We start from the raw sequence: 6159 nt of genomic DNA, 5'->3' as shown, positions 1-6159 counted from the left end.
ATGAATGGAACCTTCTAAAGATTAAATCACTGTGCACATCAAAAACATTTTTCCAAAGAGTGAAAAGAAAACCTACTGACTAGGAACAAACATTTGGCGATTCCATTTCAGACAAGGGTCTCATAACAAAAGTTTACAGAATCCTACAGGGCCTCCACAAGAAAAAACCTGATAACACAATTACAAAATGGGCAAAAGACACGGAAAGAATTTTCACAGAGGAAGAGATTTGGATGGCCAATAGACACGTGAAGAAATGCTCCAAATCACTGACAATAAGAGCACTGCAAATCAAAAGCACAATGAGATACCATCTCATGCCAGTAGAAGTGGCAAAAGTTAACAGGATCGTGAGTAAAAAATGTTGGAGAGGATGTGAAGAGATAGGAACTCTCATACACTGTTGGTGGGATTTTAAAATGCTACAACCACTCTAGAAGTCAGTTTGGTTTTTCCTTTTTTTTTAGGGAAAAAATGGGGGCTTTAATCTGGCATTTCAATATTCAACTTAGGAGGAGGGAGCACATACTTCCCAGGGCTCTGGGTAATGACTACTCTGGCCTTCTTCCGAAACAGAGGAGCAATTTTAGGAGGTTCTGGAACAGGAGTTTCTTCGGTTTCTTCATTATCTTCATGATGGAGATCATAGGAAATGTTTCCGTACTCTCTTAAAAATGGGAAAACTTCAAGCAAAACCTGACAGAAATCTTTGTGAATGCCGAACCACCAGTGGTTTCCTCCCTTCTGTCCAAAGGTGGTGGCCATGAGAGTGATGAGCGAGAGCCACAGTGGGACAAATATGGGTATACAAGAGAACGTGTTATGGCCATCCAGTTTGTGAACCAGCAGGATGAGCCACGGCCAGTGGATGATCTTGTCCAATCTTAAGGCAATGAAGATAAATTGCAGAATGTTGACGGAACACAAGATTTCTAACTCTAGTGACCTGTCATGTCGAAATCCCCAAACACAAGCCGCAACAGATACAGGGGAAACAAAAAACAGTGGCATGAAGACCAGGAGCCAGAAATGGCTTCCTCTCTCAATCCGGTCACAGACCAGCACCTCAAACATCAGCAGGAGCAGGTGGATGCCCACTGCAATCAACATGGCTTTGAACTCCACACATGTTTCTCCTTCGGTTTTGGGGATTTCGAGCCCAGACTCCAGTTCCAATGGAGGTGCCAACAATGACCATTAGCTTCCACAGCCATATGGGTACAAAGACAGCCCAGTAACTCCACTAAATGATGCCATCCAGACGAAGGGCCAGCAACACAGAAAACAGCAGCAGACAGGCGTAGATGAGGAATTTACTCGGGTTGAAGTCCTGGAAGAGGCCCCTCAGGTTCATGGCGGAGAACTTCACCGCCAGTTTGGTGTTTCCTTAAAAAAGTTGAACATAGAAATTCCATATGACCGAACTATTCCACTGCTTGGAATATACCCCCAAAAAATTAGAACTGAGGTGCAGAGATTTGTGCACCAATGTTCATAGCAGTGTTATTCACCATTGCAAGAGCATGGAATCAGCCCAAATGTCCAACCACAATCAAATGGATTGAGAAATTATGGTACATTCACACAATGGAATACTATGCAGCATGCAGGAGCAATGATTTTGAAAATCACTACTTGACTTGGGAGAGACTGGAGAGCATTATGCTAAGTGAACTAAGTCAGTGCCATAAAGACAAATACTGTATGTGGTGTTGTTGTGTACCCACAGCTGACCTCCTAGCAGGTTTTCAAAGGCAGTTAATTGCATGGGAGTTGACTGCCCATCCTTCTCCCACAGAGCAGCTTGTAGCCTCGAACAGCATGTCTTTAGGAGTGTAGCGCAGCTTCTCTTCACTAGGCCACCAGAGCACCTAATTATTGTAGAAATAGACAAATAACAAGTAAAATAAATATTAAGATCCAAAGGGGAGAGAGTGAGAGCAGAGAGGTGAGGATGGGGAGTGGGTGGGTGTCAATCATAGGGTCCACAATTTGATAGGTGGAGGGAGGAGTGGGTAAAGGAAACAGGGAAGATCCAGTGTTAAAATCAATGTATACAAACTTTGTAAGTAAACCAGTTGTTGTTGTTGTTGCTGTTGTTGTTGTTAAGTACCATCGAGTCAGAGGCAACTCATAGCGACCCAATGAATGAAAGACCTGGACATCTGTATAACTTTCGTCCTTTCTCCAGGTTCATAGGTTTTCCAGAGTCAAGCTATTTTGGAAGTGGATGCCACTTCCAACCTTGTTTCAATCGAGGAGCTCCACCAAACACTGTCCACCATGGGTAACCATTCTTGCATTTGACTCATCAGTGTCAGTGTTCAGCTTCACAACAACCATGAGTTATCTCTGCACAGCAAGTGGACATACTAGGGTTACACGACCTAGAAGAATGTTTCACCCAAAACAATTAAAGGCCAGCTTGAAGGCTGCAGAGTAGAGTCACCCACCTTTGGCTTGGGAGCATGGCTTTCTGTGCACTAGGCCAACTGATCTCTCTCTATGCAAGTAAACCAGTATAAAAGAAAAAAAAAGTTATTTAAAAAAAGAAAAGGGGGATGGGGAAGAAGAAACAGAAAAAAGGGGAAAAAAAGCTGAGTTCTGGTGGCAGATCCTAATTTATGCTATGACCTGAGTAGAGGCCCTCACTTCCGTGTTCCAGTCTTCTCACTGGGAGAAGGAGGACAATATACATACTACACATGAATCTTCTGAGAATCAAAGTAGACAATGGACATGAAAGTGTCGTGTAATAAAAGATGCTATTCAAAAGTAAGGTAATGGCATTATTGCTAGCAAGGTCAGATTTTCTTGGTTAAGAAAAATGAGTCCAAGAATCTTTAAACCTTCCCCTTTCTTGGAGCTTGTCCCAGTTTACAGTTTCAGCTTCAGGGACTACAAGAATAACAAGGGTAGCTCTGGTGGCCTAGTGGTAAGAAGCTATGCTGCAATCCCAAGGGCATGCAGTTCAAATCCACCAACTGCTCTGTGGGAAAAGTCATTTTCTCCTGTGTGATTTATTGGCTCTAAAATCCCACTAGACATGGTCAGCTTTGGGTTGGTTCCAACTCAATGGCACACAAGAACAGGGTAAGATTAGTATCAATCACACAAAGGAGGTTAGGCTTTTCCTCAGGCTGAGTGTGTGCAGTAAATTATTTGATATGGCTCTCCTAGCCATAGCTTTGCAATGCCCACCAAAGAGGATAAAGCAAATGAGTGCCTGTGACCCATCAAAGGGATTGGATAATTTGTTAATAGTGTGATAAGGTGCATAGTACATTTATGGGGGTGAGATCATGCATATAAGATGTGTGGAACTCTAACACGGGGATGGATTGGTCCGTTTTCTCCAATCCATTAGGCTCACAATGATCCATCCCAGGAGAAGAAAGGGAGATCTCACAAGCACTGGGAAGAAGAGATAAGAGGAGGATGTGTCCTTTAGACCTGGGACCCTTGCACCTTGTCAACCCACGAGAGAGAGAGAGAGAGAGAGAGAGAGAGAGAGAGAGAGAGAGAGCTGTAACCTTAGAGAGTTCAAGAAACATTTGGCAAAGAACCAGGAGACTGGCAAGACTGCATGGTGGGCTTCCACAGAGTGAGAAGAAAGCTGAGTGTCCTTGAGCAGCAGGCTTGCTGACTGAACAGAATGCCTCCAAGCACTTGACATCCGAGCTAGAAGAGCTTTGTAATGTTTGCTGAGCTGGACAGATGTCAGGTCAGGCCCAAGCCAGAGAGGCCTGCCTGCAGGCATAGCTGAGAAGTGGCTGTCCTGACCATTTCTGAATCAGAATTGTTCCAGTGGCTTCCCTAATAAAGCCCATAATTGTGCACTGAGTCTGAATTCTGTGTGGCATTGCAACCAATTCTCAAACCCAGAAGAAAAACAGAAAATGACTGGGAGAGATAGTTGATATCAGAATAGATTTTAAAAAGAGAGAGAGTAAAGGCATGACTGACTTTCATTTGATGGGACTCTTGGGTGGTCGATGCTGATAGCCTTCCCCTTTGTGAAGTTAGAGGAAGTCACCATTCCATCTATACAATGGGTTTAAAGTAAAACCCAGAACCACTCCAACCAGACTACTGGTAAACCAGACTTCAAAGACTAGAGCCAGAGGGGCCCAGCTCATATCTGAGTTTCTGCTTTCCTTTAAGGCCAGAAGACTCCTCCACAGAGTGAACTCAAAGGACGCAGGTCCTACTTTAAATCAGCTGGAGGCAATTATAATAAGAATGGCCATCTGTGTTCCTCTCCACAGTCAATTCCACTCTTCAAATGTTGCACCCACCAATTCCAAGCTGATGACATTATCATTCCCATTCAGTGAGAAGACTCTGGAACAAGGAAGTGTTTCTGTCCTAACAGTACTATCTTCATCCCCCAAGGCAGCTCCTCCACCCTCCCCTTCAAAGTAGCATTGAATTTGCTCACTGATCTTCTTGCAGCTGAAAGCAAGTCTAGCAAAGAACCAAAGTTAGATTCTATTTGTCACTGTAAACCCTTTCACCGACTTGCTCATAGTATGTCCTTGAAGTTGGGTTCCTTTTTTTTTCTTCTTGGTGGGGGATTGCTAGGAACCAAACTCTCCTATCTACTCTGGTATTTCCTGGGTGCCTAACTCCCATCTCTCTCTATGTAAGCAGGGATCCCTCACATCTGGGACCCCATCACCAGCACCTCTGTGGTGTGCCCATCCCAAACGACTCAAGAAAATCAGGCTGACTGGTCACCCAAAATCCTGCTATCTGCCCACACCAGGGGGCGCTCCGGCCACCCCCCAAACTGTGGCGTGTTTGGGCTTTTTCGTTGGGGTGTTTAGGGTTTTTTGTGATGCTTTTTGGTGGTGGGTTGGGTTTTTGTTGTTTTGCTGTTTTGTTTTGTTTTTTTAGCAGAGCTACACAGCTAAGGTTAGAGTGTGGCTGTGCAAAGAGGGAGCTCAGACGGGGCCCCAACTCTCCTGAAATGAAGAGGAAGAACCTGGAGGAGGAGGGAATCCAAAAAGGTGCAGCTCCTGGCCCAGTTAGAATGGTTCCGTAATCCCCACCCAATGAAGAAAGAAGACTTAATCCCACAAAGTTGGGCTGTAAGGGAAGCAGGGAGGTGAGTAAAAGAGATGTGTTCTCCATGCAAAGTCAAGACAGTGCAAAGACACCAGGGTAGGTGAAACCTGAAAAGAAATGTGCCCAGCTCAGATGAGACATGAGAAGGGACAAAAACAGAAATAAATGACCTTTCTCTCTTAGAAAAGCTTACCCCTTTCTTCCCCTTCCTTCCTGCCTGAAAAGCACTGATACAATAGACAGTAACTCAATTAGTTGGGGGAGGAGGGGAGATATAAGGGTGCGTGGGTAGAGGGCATGGTTGGCTTCAGAATAACTGGGGTTCTTCATTCAGCTGAGGCTGTAGAGCTGGGTTGGGTTGGGTTAATATTAACTGAAAGATTTGACGCTGCATTTTGCCCAGCCCCAGAGACCCTCGTTAGACCTGGTATATAAGTACCTCATGATTACCTGTTCCTGCAACTGTCAGTTCCTCAAACCATCACCGCCAATAAAAAGGATCTCATCCTGAGTATAGGGACAGACTTAAGGAATGATGCACATACATCTGCCAGTTGGGGCATGGGAGCCAGAGTAAACTCATCCATATCCTATCTTCACCATCAGAAACATCCTGGGGGCCACGCCTCGAAGCATCTCAGATGTGCTTCCCTGGCCCTCCTCCAATGATGAAAACACAGAACATCCTTGGCCTAGGGCCCATATAACCTTTTCCCTCTTTACCACATCCAGAGCAAAACTCATCTCTTTCTAGAACCTGCTTAAATTCTTTCCCCCTTCTAGTGGCCCCAGCCCAGGGGAGCTCTGGTGATCCACCCCATGGGGAGGTACACTGCCAGTTCAAAAATGGCACCTTTCTGGCAGTTCAAATTCACCAGCTGATAAGCAATCTCTTCCCTTGCTGTTACAGCCTCTGAAAAATTGAAGTTCTCTATAGTTTCAACTTGAAAACAACACAAAACGGGAAATCTCAGTTTGAGGGGCCCCAAGCCCCAGGGCAGTATACCGAGGCACTATTTCCTTCTCTAAACTTGCCCTGGCATCCTCTCTGCTAGAGGCCATGTAAGCTTTCCCGTAAGATTGCTTCAT

The 6159-nt window shown here is 45.0% G+C and overlaps 1 pseudogene; it reads right to left on the bottom strand.

Moving 5' to 3' along the window:
* Positions 1-483: 483 nt before the first annotated feature.
* LOC102869657 lies at positions 484-1354 on the bottom strand (annotated as a pseudogene).
* Positions 1355-6159: the final 4805 nt, after the last annotated feature.

The sequence above is a fragment of the Elephantulus edwardii genome, unplaced genomic scaffold (genome assembly GCF_000299155.1).
Source record: "Elephantulus edwardii isolate Elephantulus edwardi_28Jun2011 unplaced genomic scaffold, EleEdw1.0 scaffold00176, whole genome shotgun sequence".
Taxonomy (NCBI): domain Eukaryota; kingdom Metazoa; phylum Chordata; class Mammalia; order Macroscelidea; family Macroscelididae; genus Elephantulus; species Elephantulus edwardii.
The sequence above is the reverse complement of the archived record's forward strand: the minus strand, read 5'-3'. Positions and strand labels throughout refer to the sequence as shown.